The following is a 15,431-nucleotide window of genomic DNA, read 5'->3' as shown; positions in this document are numbered from 1 at the left end:
GAGAAAAGTGATCCATTAAAAATGTTAGAACATCTTTAAAGGATCCTTCATGCAGGCTTGATTTCTGGATTCTTTTTGAGCTCATAGACCATACATCCATTGAAGCACCGCAAGACCAAATAGCATGAGAGACTGATTCTGGGTTCAAAAAGCAGATTGGACAGAGAGGTGAATCTACTATCTTTCTTTTATGCAAATTCAGCTTAGTGGGGAGGGACTCACAAGCAGCTCTCCAGAGGAAGGATTTTATTGCTTGAGGTGCTTGGATAGCCCAAACTTTGTTCCAAAATCTTGAGCTTGAATTTTGAGTTGAAGATTGCCCCACTTTGTCTTCTATCAAAGAGCCTTGAAGGTGATAAGCACTCCTTACAGAAAATTTCCCATTGCTCGAGCACCTCCATGTCAGCATATCTTGACTCCTGCAAGGGCTAATAGGGATCTGGCTAATTAGTTTTGCTTCAGAGACAGAGAATATGTTATAAATGAGATATAGATCCCACTGCATGGTAGCTGGGTTAATGAGCTCAGCAACTTGGGCTTCAGCCTCTAGAATATGGACATGAGATTGCACTTTAAAAGTAGATGGGCATGGCAGCCATTGATCCTGCCAAATTTTGATTTTTCTTCCATCACCAACTTTCCAAATCAAACCTGCCTTAATTACTGGTCTGGCTAGAAGGAAGCTCTTCCACACATAGGAATCTTCCACACATAGGTAGTAGATAAGCAAACTGTACATTTCCATTTATGCTATGCTGCCATTGAAATCATCAAAAACACCCCTTGTTGTGTAAGAAGGGACAAAACTTATGCCTTCCTGGTTTCAATACTTGTGCTTCTTCAACGGAAAATTTAATAGGTTCCTTCTCTTCTTTTTTCCCTACCCATTATGACCTTTCTCAAGAATCAAAATGCTAGAGCTTGACCAAAACTAACCACAATTGCCACGTAAGACAGTTTGGCATCCTTGGTTGTTCTCAAAGTAACTCAAGAATCGATGCTTAACTCAAAAGCTGTGAAAATAGTGTCATGCATTTTTGTAAGAAATTAAAGATTATATATTGTTGCTTTATAATAATAGTTAACCTTTAAGGTAATTGGATATTTAGACACTTACAGATATTGTACTTATAGTAAATGACAATTATTTTCTAAATTATTGCATAAGTATGACCCTTTATTAGAAGTTGTATGGCAGGACTTGGTTTAGAGAGACGAGATAGAGGCCTAGACAGTCATGAATATTTGGTTTATATTTATAGTTATTCCATTAAACACGTGATTTTGAAAAGATTTTAATCGGTATTCTTAACCTTAGAAGGATGGGGAGTTTAAGATATAGTATAAATAATTAAATCTAGTTCTTCCTATTATTTTAGATATTTTAGACAAATGATAATTTTACCTGATATTAGAGATAGAGGTCTTGAATTAGAATCTTGATTCTACAACACTCTATTAATTAAAAATTCACGTGTTGAGCTTACTTATTGAGATGTATTATGATTGACTTGTCTGCAATCTTGAAATGTATTGCAAGTTGGGCTGTAAGGCTTGAGTGAATAATAGTGCTATATATATGCCATGTGGCTCGTCTTATTTAATGAAATTGTCGTCTTATTGGGGTGCGTTTATTATTGAAGATATTACTGCCACGGGCCATGACAGAGTAAGGAGTTCACGGACTAAACGGTTCCTAAAATTCAAAGATTTTCTTGTGCTTCTAGTTCTGATGGCATGTTCAAATTCGGCGCTTGCCGTTGAACATGTGAAGGAAAAAATCAATTAGCTGCCAAGAATGATCATCATGTTCAACGGTTGTTTCACTGTTTCGTTTCACGTGATGTGTGTAAGTCTATGCATGTCTGTTTTTTTAATATAGTAATGATATATATAATTTTAAAATGTGGGTATTGTAGTAAATTGTTACAATTCCATATCGATTAAATATAAGATTGGTTGATAGTTTATAAACTTCTAGACACCCTTCCTTTATAAGCTAGTTTTCAAGGAGGAGTTCTACCTAATGAGTTTATAACAAATGGTATCAGAGCCACTCCACATCTAAGGCCATGTTGCGACGGTTGCAATCGTATGGCTCGGGAGTGATGCCGACATGGCAGTATTTGCCCAGAACTAGGAAAAAGACCTAACGCACAGCCAGTCTGTGTGAGTGTCGGGACAGCCGTGGACGTCGACTGTGGAGCGTAGTGATTGTTATGATCCTACATCAACTAAGTATGGGATTGGTTGATGGTTTGTAAGCCCCTAAGCATCATTTTCTTATAAGCTAGTTTTCAAGAGTGAATTTTACTTTTCAAACATAAATCTATGAAAAAATTATTTAAAAAAAAAAATAAACTCTAGACTTTTCAAAAATAAAAGGTGCGAAACTCATGAACCCTGAGACTGAAAATATAATTTATCTTCCCAACGTATCACATTTTCACCTTTATATGCCCGCTTTTGTTTATTATAAGGCGAAACTCGTGATGTTCATGATCATATACATCTCGAAAAATGTCAATGATTACATCAAATTTGTCGTTTTTGTATTTTAATTTTTTTTTATTTAATAATTAATGAAGTGATTATTAATAAAATTTTATTTTTTTATTTTATTTTTTTAATGATTAAAAATATTTTAAAAAAACAAAATAAAAATAACAAACTAGGAGTAAACGCTGCATTAGTCATACATACATCTCATGCGGAAACAAACTGCAACTTTTTCGATCATCAGTTGACAAATTCGATAGGAAAATTTTATATACTATACTACTATCTCATTTTTATTTTATTAAATAAAATGTGACATATTTATTACTATTAAATAATTATTTATTATATATTTTTTTATTATATAATCGTGATGTATATGTCACGTACTACCATGATCAAAATAAGATGTGCCTACACTATTATTTTTGGAATAATTTTATGAAAAAAATGGACTTTTGTAATTAATTTAATATTATAATCAAAAGATTATTTATAATTAATTTTAATTATAAATAATTATTTTATTAAAATTAATTGATTATAAATAAACAATTTTCTTACGTTATACAGTTAGATGCATCGAGTGCCTACACTATTATTTTTGTCGTTGGATCCAGAATTTCACAAGTTTTGATATAACTGAGTAATAAAATATAACATTTTCTTTTGTACGATCATTCGTACAAACATGCAATTTTATTTTTTTTTTAAATCTTTTGATGCAATGCATGTACTCCACTATTTGGATTATTCTAAAAGATTTTTCTCTTAGAGCATAACTCCGCAAAAAAATTTAATTTTAATATCCCATTGTTGGAGACCCTATAGAGGACTTTTCCTGCCAACTAAGCTCAGCGCTTGTTACAGCTTTGGCTCGAGGGGGTGGGAGCTTCGGCTCCTTCCCCCTCTCCCCACCTCCGTCCGCTCTGTGCATATAGCCGCTCCGTTTTATGTTGTTTTGTTTTGTAGGCTAAATAAGGGAGAATAGCGGCTTTGGTCTTTTCGGCGACAATAGATCAGCACGCGCCTCTCCATGGTGTTGCCTAGCTACCGATCTTCAAGTCTACCGAAGACGATGCCATACGGAGAGGCAAGTTGCTCGCACGCGCGGCCAAAAAACTCGGAGGCGTTCGGTGAGTGGCCTTCTCGCGACGCCAGGAGGCCCTCCACCGTCGCCACGCGTGGCGCCTCTGGGGTCTGTGGGTCTGGAACTTCCAGGGTGGCGCATGTACTGCACGCGCCTCCGTAGCCGATCGGAGCTTTTTCCTTTGCTGTTGTTTTTAGTTGTGTTCCTTTGTATTTTCTTGTGTCCTGTTTTTTAAAAAAAATAAATAAAAAATTTTGTCCCTTTCGGACCTTGGTCCGAACTGGTGTTATGTCCCCATCTCCGCTTTGGCGGTGTATGGGGTTGGTGCACCCTACCTCGCGTAGTTGGGGTATGGGTTTTGTCACCAGGTTATTGTTTTACTCTGTCGGGGACAGAGATGTGAACGACGGATCTCTTAGACTTCGGTCTTTAGAGTTCTGTCGTCTGAGCTAGACCATGTCAGCCACGAAAGTGTGCTGAGGAGCTATTAACGTTTGTAACTGACTTTTTTAAGTCAAAGTTGTATGTCCTTTTTATGAATGGAATGTGATCCTTTATTATAAAAAAAAACATATGGTCACAAGCAATCATTTACGGCGACCAAAATTCACTGTGAATGATTGTTTGTGACCATGATTGTTCAAAACATATTTCCGCAACAAAATATCGCCAAAAATAGTATGTTACAAAGAAAAAAAAAATAGTATTGAAACATAATACTAAATAAATAAATAAACAAAGCGTAATACATTATATTACAGTCCATATAGCAATTACGCAATTGTCTAACTATACAATGCCAGATTTCAAGCTAGAATTTAAGAGGAGAAAAAAATAAACCATGTAGAGACATAATTCAAGATACAAACTTAGGCCTAGTTTGGATAGCAAGAATCTCCTATCTCATCTCATTCTATTTCATTTCAACATCTAAATACCATAAATATAAATACTTTTTAATTTTAAATCTTCAAATTTTTCATCTAATTATTACTTAATCATTATAACTTTTCAAAACTTCCAAACAAAACACAAAAGACAATTCATCATTTCAAATTCTAAAACAAAAATAATATTAAAAAATAATATTTTAACAATATTTTAATTTTATAATATTTTTATTCAGCTTTTCTCTCTTATTTTTCAAAACTCCATAAAATATATTAACTTAAACTATTTTACTACTATTCATAGATAATCCAATTTCATCTCAATATCTATGAGGGAGGGCCCAAAGAGGAAAGCCAGCTGTGGGTTGAGAGCCTGAGTCAGAAGACCAGGTACCAAGCTCAAACCAACCCAAGAAGGCCTTTTGACGCCAAGCTCGGATATGCCATGGAGAACATTTTGGGATTCGGCAACCTATCGAGCCCTACCGTATGGCACCAAGTGGGACACCCTACTGAAAGCGGACGGCTGGGCGTGCCCGATCGTGGTCTCGTCAGACTCAAGGCATGTCGCATGCAATGCACACGTCAGAAGGCCCGGCACGCAATGGCGTGCCCCTAGAGCATGTAGGACGGCTCAGCCACGACTTGACACCCAATCTTGGTCGAAAGGTGGCAGCATGTCTGAACTAGCACGACCTGACATGCCACGATCTCCCTCGGCCGCCTAAGCTATGGACTGACACGTTGTTGCAGCAGGAAGTGAGTGGTAGCAGGATTGACTCAGGTTCGACCTGACACGCCACGATCTCCCTCGACAGTGGAGCTCGGATAAGGTATAAATAGCAGTCTTCCCTTCCACGGGCGGTCTCTCTTGAAATCCTTTACTATTCTGTCTAATCTTCTGAGCTTTCTCATCACTAGAGAATTATTCACTGACTTTGGCATCGAAGTGATCTCAAACTTCACCGGAGTCTTTTCATTCTCTTAGTTGCAGGTGGTGTGGAGCTTGGTTATCACGGTACTGCTTGGGCTGCAAAACACGACATCAATAGTGACACCGTCTGTGTGATTTATTTTTACATAAAAGCGTGTATTTCACGTGCCGACAACAACGTGGTCCCAAACTACACGAAGGGGAGACTGCTAGGAGGAAACGATGGAATCAAGACTCGCGAGCATAGAAGAGACAATAAGAAAGCTAACGGAAGAAACTAGGATGCTCTGCTAGGAGAACGAGGCCCTCAGGCTCGCCAATGAGGAGCTGGCGGGGGGAGGAGAACTGATCGACAACGATAATGTGGATTCGCTGCAGGCCTCTACGAACACTGCTGCAGAAGAAGAGAGAAGCGAGATGCATCTCAAAATCCGAGAGCTCGGGGACAAATGTGCATAAATGGAGAACAAAATAGACACCCCATCCATTGTAGACCAGCTACTCATTAGTACCGACCTCCCGTACAGTGCTGGAGTCATGGTAGTACTGCTTCCCCTTAAGTTCAAAGTCCCCCAGATGGAAGCGTACGACGGGTCCAAAGACCCTCTGGAGCACCTGGAGATGTTCAAGACCCATATGACCTTGCATGGTTTCCCAAGAGAAGTCACTTGCCAAGCCTTCCCGCTAACACTAAAGGGGGCCGCCCAAACCTGGTTTGGGTCACTATCATCAGGAACGATAGAAAGTTTCGAGGAGCTCGCCCACCTCTTCATGACATAATTCCTGGCAAGTCGTAAGAGGAGACGCCTGGCAACTTACCTCCTAAAGTCAAATAGCGAGACGACGAAAATCTGAAGTCATATCTCTCGTGATTCAATTGGGAGCGTATGACCACAAAAGACCAAGATGAAAAGATCACATTGGCGACCCTCCTAGGAGGAATCTGGCCACGGAATCCATTTATGTCAAAGATAGCATGAAAGACTCCTACCATGCTAAGGGAGTTCATGGACCGAGCAGATGTGTTCATCAACGTTGAAGACACCCTTGAGGCCCTGACCGCCCCACGACGATCCTAGGTAGAGCAGGTGGATCGAAAGGTGTTAGGGCAAAGAGGAGGCTGCTACCGTGGAGGGGAAAATAGGGGGGCACCAGATGCGAAGAGAATGAGAGAAGCGCTAGCTCGGCCCCAAGGGGGAGCCACACTCACATAAACCTGGCAGTGGAAGGGAACCAACGCTCGAGCCCCAAAAGAGAAAGACCCCAAGAGGTGGAGAGCCACCTGTATTGCGAGTATCACATGAACAACCGACATAGCACCCGAGACTGCTATGCCCCGAAGAGAATAAAGGAGAAAGAGCAGTGGAACCGGGCGTGACGGTCGGAGAACTAAATGGATTAACATGGAGGTGGGCTCTAGGGTTTCCAGCAGGGAGTAAGCCCAAGAAAGCAGGGAGCAAGGGATGAGACGTGGAGAAGCCCCCTAGTGGAGGACAAACCACTCAGGGAGATCAGCACAATCACCGGTGGATATGCCGGAGGTAGAACCACTTCGTCAGCCCAAAAGGCAAACGCTCGAAGGGCACGCTACGAGGAAGTGTTCGCAGTCGAAAGGGGTGCAAGCAGGCCCTTACGGTGCATTGGAGGCACCACGACAACCTTCGATGAAGGGGATGAAGAAGGCATCATCCACCCATATGACGATGCATTGGTGGTAATAATGCAAGTGGCAAACTTTAAAAATTGAAGGATCCTAATCGACAAAGGTAGTTTGGCTGACATCATATTCTGAGAAGTCTTTGTCAGAATGTGCATCAATCCATATCGACTATGCCCAGCTCCAATGTTGCTCAAGGGCTTCATGGGAGACGTCGTTCAATTGATAAGAGCCATCACTCTTTCAGTCATGGCAGGGAAGGCGCCCAGGACCATGGCCACCATGACCGACTTCTTAGTCGTCAAGACCCCATCCTCGTACAATGCCATACTGAGACACCCCACCCTGAACAGCTTGAGGGTAGTAACGTCCACTTACCACCTCAAAATGAAGTTCCCCACTGACTTGGGGGTGGGCGAAATCAACGATGAGCTGGTCCTAGCCTGAGAATGCTACAACCAAGAGCTGAGGCATGAAGTCAAAATAGTCATGTCCATTGAAAGGATGAAAGAAGCGCCCAAGATGGGTTCACCTCCGGCCTTGACCAAATGGGATGAAGAAGTCCGCGATGAACAGGCCCTTTGGCTGGCTACACCCAATGAGCCTTTGGAGTTGGTGACAGTCGATCAGTAGAGACCATAACGACAACTCCAGATTGAGACTAAGTTGGACCCGAAGATGAGAGCGGCACATATCTCTTATCGAACATCGAGACATGTTTGCCTGGAGCCACGAGTATAATGCCCAGGATCAACAACTCCATCATCGAGCACCAGCTCTGCGTCGACCCAGTGGTTTGGAAAATCAAGCAGAAATGAAAAAGTTTTAGCGTTGAGAAGTATGGGGTGATAGCCGAGGAGGTAGACCGCCTCCTAGAGACAGGATTCATTCGAGAGGTCTACTACCCGGAATGGTTATCTAATGTAGTTTTGGTGAAGAAGGCCAATCGGAACTGACGGATGTGTGTCGACTTCATCGACTTGAATAAAGCCTGCCCAAAAGGTAGCTACCCTTACCGCGCATCGACCTGATTGTGGATTTGAAGGTAGGGCATCCCCTCCTTAGCTTTATGGATGCCTATTCTCGATACAACTAGATCAGGATGAACCTGAGCGATGAAGAGAAGACAATGTTTATAATAGACCGAGGCCTCTACTGCTACAAAGCAATGTCATTCGGCCTGAAACCTACCAACAGTTAGTCAACCGAATGTTCAAGCAGCAGATCGGCCAAAATATGGAAGTATACGTAGACGATCTGTTAGTGAAAAGTAAAGAGCCCAGACAACATTTGGCAGATCTACGGGAAGCATTTTTCGTCCTCCGGCAATATCAAATGAAGCTCAACCCGTTGAAGTGTGCATTTGGAGTGGAGACAAGTAAGTTCTTGGGGTTCATGATCTCCGAGAGAGGGATTGAGGTGAATCCCGAGAAGGTGGAAGCAGTGATGGGAATGCCTTCCCCCATAACCTTCATGAAGTCCAGAGGTTGGCTGGATAGGTAGAAGCCCTGAACCGGTTCATCGCTCGATCAACCGACTAATGCCTACCCTTCTTCAAAGTCTTAAGGAAGGCCCAAGATTGGGATGAGACCTGCGAAAAAACCTTCACCGATTTGAAGTTGTGCCTGAGTCACCCCTCACTGCTAAGCCAGACAAGACCTGGGGAGACCCTGACTGTGTACTTAGCAGTGTCCCCGCATGCCGTATCAATCGTACTTGTTTGGGAAATGGAAGAAGGGTAGAGACCCATCTATTACATGAGTCGAGCCTTCTGCAGAGCAGAGGCAAGGTACCCCCAGACGGAAATGTTGGTATTCGCCCTAATCATCATAGTCAGAAGATTAAGACCGTATTTCTAGGCCCACCCTATGAAAGTGCTCACCGATCTCCCTCTCAAGAAAGTGTTATAGAAACTAGACACCTCGAGACGGCTCACCAAATGAATGATTGAGCTCAACGAATTCGATATGGAGTACCTGCCTCGAGACGCTATCAATGGACAAGTGTTGGCAGATTTTGTTACTGAGTTCTTCACTAGCTTCCCAGAGGAAGTCCCGGATGCACCCCAAGGAAAGCCTTAACAAGTTTACGTAGGCGGCTCGTCTTGCCGGGCTAGCGGGGTAGAAGGGTTGCACATCATCACCGAGCAGGGAGAGGAGCACAACTATGCAGTTAAGCTGGCCTTCAAAGCAACCAACAATGAAGTCGAGTATGAAGCACTCTTAGTAGGAATGTCAGTTGCACGGTTACTAGAGGCTGAAGAAATAGAAGTAAGGGCAGATTCCCAAGTGGTAGTTAGCCAAGTATTGGGGCAGTTCACCACGAAAGGAGAAAGGCTGAAGAAGTATCTCCAACTGGTCTGCAACAAGCACAACCGTTTTCGCTGCTTTAGCCTTCAACATGTGCCAAGTGGAGAAAATCAAAAGGCAGACTGCCTGGCGAGGGCTGCGTCTGGGCAGGAGGAACTTCCTCTTCTAGAACACACTGTGGTCAGGATGGTCGATGCCCCATCCATTGGGTTGGAAGTGTCTGTTACGATCCCAACACCTTTCGAAGGGGCGACAGACATCCAAAGCTTCCTGCAGGAAGGGCAGCTGCCCAGTGACCTGGAAGAAGCATGAAAGGTCAGGAATAGGCGGCCCGATTCAAGCTGCTGGAAGGATTTTTGTACAAAAAGGTTTCTACGAGCAACTCCTTAGATGCCTCTCACTGGATGAAACTCAATACGTGCTAGCAGAGATCCTCGAAGGAATTTGTTGAAGCCACTTGGGAGGAAGGGCGTTAGCTGCAAGAGTAATCCAGGCTGAATACTACTGGCATCGTTCTCTCAGAGATGCGGAAGAATTTGCCAAGAAATGTCAGAAGTGTCAGGAGCACGGGCAGATTCCGCATTGCCCAAAAGAGGAGCTAATATCAATCACAGCCCCGTGGCCTTTTGCCCAATGGGGTCTAGACTTGATTGGCCCTTCTTGATGGCAAGGGGAGGAGCCAAGTTTGTCATAGTTGCAGTCTACTACTTCAAAAAGTGGGTCGAAACAGAGGCTCTCACAAGCATCACCTCTAGACCATCACGAAATTCTTGTGGAAGTCGGTAGTCTGTCGATTCGGCATACCTCAGAGCTTCATATCGAACAACAGGAGACAGTTTGACTGTACACACTACTTGAAATGGTGCACAGAGCTCGGGATTAAGGTGAAGTACTCATTGCCAGGGCACCCTCAAGCCAACGGATAGGCTGTGACAACCAACAAAATCCTCCTATCCACCCTCAAGAAAAAGATTGTGGCGCACAAAGGAGCGTGGGCAGAAGAACTCCCAATCTTATTAGAGGTGAGACGCCCTTCGCTCTCACCTATGGCAATGAAGCAATAATTCCCGTAGAAGTCGGAATGCCCACATTCTGTATCCAACACTTCCAACCGGGACACCACCAACGAAAGGCTAGCCGAGAGCTTGGATGTCGTAGAGGAGAGAATGGAAGAAGCAGCAGTGTGAACATCAAGTAACATGCGAAAGGCATAATAATACTTCAACAAACGAGTCAGGCCGCGCTCCTTCAAGGTAGGCGACTTGGTACTGCGACAAACAGGAATAACTATTCCGAAAGAACGAAAGTTGGGACCACGGTGGCAAGGCCCTTATGTAGTCACCGCAAGCAACCGAGTCGGCTCCTATGCCTCAAAGATAGCCAAGGACACGAGCAACCTCACCCCTGGAATGCCGAACACTTAAAGAAGTACTATGTGCAGAAGTATAAGGCAACACTTTGTACGAACAACTATGAATGAATGAGAACGTTTGGATGTTTATCTCAAATCTCTTATTGTCTAAACAATAAGCTGAATCCTAAAATTTGCAAGAAGACGGGTCCTTGGACTTAGCACCGACCCCCTCCAATTAAGCCAAGTCCTTACACTCACAAGAAAAAGGGTCCCTTGACTCTATAAGTTGAGTCCTCGCACTCACAAGAAGACGAGTCCCTGGACTAGCTGCGGGGTAAGGTCCCAAGTCCGCGAACTTGGCACCGACCCCTATCAAATTAACCCCAAGTCCTTACACTTGCAGGAAGATGGGTCCCTCAACTCGCTATGGGTAAGGTCCCAAGTCCTTGGACTTAGCACCGACCCTCCGTCCAACTAAGTCAAGTTCTTACACTCGCAAGAAACAGATCCTTTGAATCAATAAGCGAGTCCTCACACTCGAAAGAAGACGGCTCCCTTGACTCGTTGCGGGGTAAGGTCCCAAGTCTCCGAACTTGGCACCGACCCCTCGTCCAATTAAGTCAAGTCCTTACACTCACAAGAAGATGGGTCCCTTGACTTGTTGAGGGGTAAGACCCCAAGACTCAGGATTTGGTCGCAACTCCCCGTCCAACAAAGCCGAGTCCTTACAGTCGCAAGAAGAATGGTCCCTTGACTCGCTAAACATAGTACACTCGCAAAAAGACAAGTCCCTTGACTCGATAAGCCGAGTTCTCACACTCGCAAGAAGACGAGTCCATTGATTCGCTACAAGGTAAGGTCCAAAGTCTCAGGATTTGGTCCCTACCTCCAATCCAGCAAAGCCGAGTCTCTCGCAAGAAGATGGGTCCCTTGACTTACTACAGGGGCTGTAAATCTCAAGATTTGGTCCAGACCCCCCATCCAGCAAAGTCGAGTCCTTACAATCACAAGAAGACATGTCCCTTGACTCGCTAAATCGAGTACACTCACAAGAAGATGGGTTCCTCGACTCATTGCAGGGTAAGGTCCCAAGTCCCCGAACTTTGCACCGACCTCCTGTCCAACTAAGCCGAGTCCTCATACTCGCAAGAATACGGGTCCCTTGACTCATTGCAGGGTAAGGTCCCAAGTCCCCGGACTTAGCACCGACGCCCCATCCAACTAAGTCGAGTCCTTACAATCGCAAGAAGACGGGTCCCTTGACTCGTTAAGCAGAGTGCACCCACAAGAAGACGAGTCCCTTGACTTGCTAAGTCGAGCACACTCGCAAGAAGACGTGTCCCTTGACTCGATAAGCCGAGGCTTAACACTCGCAAAAAGATGGGTCCTTTGACTCACTGTGAGGTAAGGCCCTAAGTCTCAGGATTTGGTTCCGATCTCCCATCCAACAAAGTTGAGTCCTTACACTCGCAAGAAGACGGATCCCTTGACTTGATAAACCGAGTCCTCACACTCTCAAGAATACGGGCCCCTTGACTCGATAAGCCGAGTCCTCACACTCACAAGAAGACGGGTCCCCCAGCCCAAATAAGTCGAGCCCTAGTCAGAACCAGGCAACAAAATAAATAAAAGAGAGAGAGATGGAGGAGAGAAAAAGGAAACAAAAGAACACAACAGTTGCGAGAAACAAGTATTCGTTTGATTCATCAAAACATACACAGTTACAAGAAAAATCCGAGGAGTGCTAAACAAAGTACTACAACAAGGGAGGGGGGGGGGAGAGAGAGAGAGAGAGAGAGAGAGAGAGAGAGAGCCCATCACTAGGATGAAGGAGGGAGAGGAGCGCTTGAAGGGAACGAAGGAAACCCTAGCTTCCCGAAGTTTTTAATGAAAGCTTGCGCCTCGGAACTTGGAGGAAGGGAGGACAAAGACAAGGTGTGAAAATCCAGCTCGGGGTTATGCAACAGGTGTAGGTGCATCCGCTTATGGCCATCTTGATAGTCGTAAGACCAGGCTACATCCCGGCCAGTGTTTGCATTCGCAATCTGAGATCGAAATTCCCCAGAAAAATTGGTGATGTCCTCCAGACGAGACCTCAGGCTGACAATCTCCATGTTGCAAGATAGGACGTCAATGTTCTTTTGGATCCCCGACTGCGAAAGCTCACAGATGTGTGCCACCTACTGCAGTTGCTCTCTTAAGTGTTGGGCCTCCTGAGATTGCCTAAAATGCCCGAACAACAACCTTGAGTGCTGTTCAACGACTTGGGCCCCGACCCCGTCTAGATTCCTCTAACTCTTTTCGGGCAGACTCCGTCTCCTCCCTGGACTCTCGTAGTTCCTTCTGAACTTACTCTAATTTCTCCTGAGCGGATTCCATCTCCGCTTCCCGAGTGACCAAACTCCATTCGGAAGCAATGCGAGCCTCTTCGAGTCGTTTCTTCGCCAACGCCAACTGAAAGACATCCCGATCGGCATCGCACAATAAACGTTTGAGAGTCTTCTTCTTCTATTTGCGCCTCGCAGCAACCAGCTCCAGGTGCTGGTTTTGTTCCTTCACATATACCACCTCGTTGATCAACTCCTTTCGCTTGGTCTTGAGGTCTTTTATTGTTCGAGCCGCCTGCTTTAGCTTGAAATACCCAAAGCTCCCTAAGGTCCCAAGCTCCCAGTTGGCCTTCTCCAACTCTCTAGTTCCTCCCCGATCATCGTGGCCAACTTGTCTGCAGCCTACAAAAAAAAGAAATAATACAAGTAAAAGGCGAGGGACTGGAAAGGGCTTGGGAGAGTATGCTAAATGAAGGAAGAGCATACCTGGGTGAAAAGGGGTCACAACATTTGGCCTAAGTGCTTAGTGGCATGGGCACGAGCCTTGTCCAGAGTCGAGGTTGGGGCCTGCGTTCGCTACGCCCCGAAGGAAGATGAAGGGCCAGCGACCACTAGCTACCAAGAAACATCCTGAAGGGATCACCAGGTCTTGCCGCATGGCCTGGAGGCCACAGGAGATAAAGCTTCAGAGTCATCATCGTCACTTAGATCTATGATGTTGGGAGGGTCTTAGGAATCTGGGCCGCAGTCGGTCCTGCTCGGCCCAGTAGACGAAGGAGGGGGAACAACCCCCGTGACTAAAAAGGTAGGTCTGGCGGCCTCCACTGAGATCCAAACAGCAGTAGGAGCTTTGGGTCTCAGCCCTTTGCTTTCCTCACCTTCTCCATCTCATTCTTCTCCATTTCGTCTTCTTTATCTTTTTCTCCCTCATCTTGGAAGACGAATTCTGCCCTCATCCCTTCTTGGCTTGTGGCTCGACAGGGGTTTGGCTTTGCCTCTTGGCCCGAGCTCTGAGGTCATCTCATCTTCATCGCCCTCAGTGTCTCCATGACTTGTGTCCCAGGAAAGAGTCTGCTCTGCGTCTCGGGGCCCCACTGCTGAGCCTGCCTATGGTACCCTACAAGCCATCTCCTTCATAAGAGTGTCCTCAAAAGAAGTGAAGGGCTCGAATGAGCTAGGCCCATGAGGGAGGGGTGCACTACAGTGTAAAAAAAATGCCGCCTGAAGGTCGCAGGCATCCAATTAATCTGTAGAAGGAAGCGGCGGGTCATGAAAAGGATTCGACAGGAGTTGGCCGAGGGATCATCGGAGTAGAGGGTTCGGCAGCGAAGCCTGAACTGCTAGGAAATGACTTTGTGCTCCCCCACGTTGAAGGAACCAGAATCTCTGCACGTGTGAACTCTCGGTCGAATTGCATTTGGGAATGGCTTCTGGGTTTCCTGGCGCGACCGTGGTGAAGAGAAGAACCCCTAGCCCCACCACTTTGCTGAGGCGAATCATGACATACCTTGGTCGTTTTGCCCGATGACTGGAGGAACTCGAGGAGCGCTTCTGGGCCCAAGGAGAGGGGATAAGAAATTTCTCTCGATAGCATACAAGCGATCGGGCGCGGACAGGTAATTGCAAATGTTCTCGTTCGAGAGGATCAGATCGGTCTACGACTCGTCAGGATGGACCCGCACCCAAGCTGTCACCGACTCCAAGTGGGCCTCCTCCTATTAATTGAGGGTAAGTTTCAGGCTCTTTGCGAAAGGGGGGAATCCCCAACACGCCTGGATGGGATACTCCTTGTGAGCAGCCTCCCCCTCGGGGTACTCCCAGTTTGAGTCCGACACAAAGAAAAATTTCCGGAACCACTCCTTTATACTTGAGTGGTGCTGCTTGAGCGAGGCGATCTTTCAAACCGAAGATTGGGCTTGGAAACTACAGATGCGTCCCGACCGGTAGTTGCGGCGGTATATGTACAAGAACTCTCGAGTTGTTGGATCAGGATATTTTTCAGGAGTCTTGCTAAGTACCATCCGAAAGATGATACAACTCGATATAAGGAGCTGCCACACATTGGGTGGAGCTGCACCTGGGCCAGCCCAAGATAATTTATAACCTCATGAACTGGATGGCAGAACGGAAGACGGAGACCTTTGGCGAACATTAACTCGAAGAAAGCCACCCTCGTCGCGGTACCGTCAGGACTCACTACATGCTCCCCCCTCCCCCCAACCTCCCGATGACTCTCTAGAACAACAGAAGGATGAATGTTGTACTTGGAGTGGAATGCCCTGAGGTCGCCACCAGAGATGGAGGAAACCCAACATTCCCGCCGAAAAAGGGAGGAACGAGATCAGCCTTGGGTGCCATGACAGTAAAAGGG

Source organism: Juglans regia, chromosome 12 (genome assembly GCF_001411555.2).
Source record: "Juglans regia cultivar Chandler chromosome 12, Walnut 2.0, whole genome shotgun sequence".
In the NCBI taxonomy this organism is placed as follows: domain Eukaryota; kingdom Viridiplantae; phylum Streptophyta; class Magnoliopsida; order Fagales; family Juglandaceae; genus Juglans; species Juglans regia.
Note: the sequence above shows the minus strand (reverse complement) of the source record.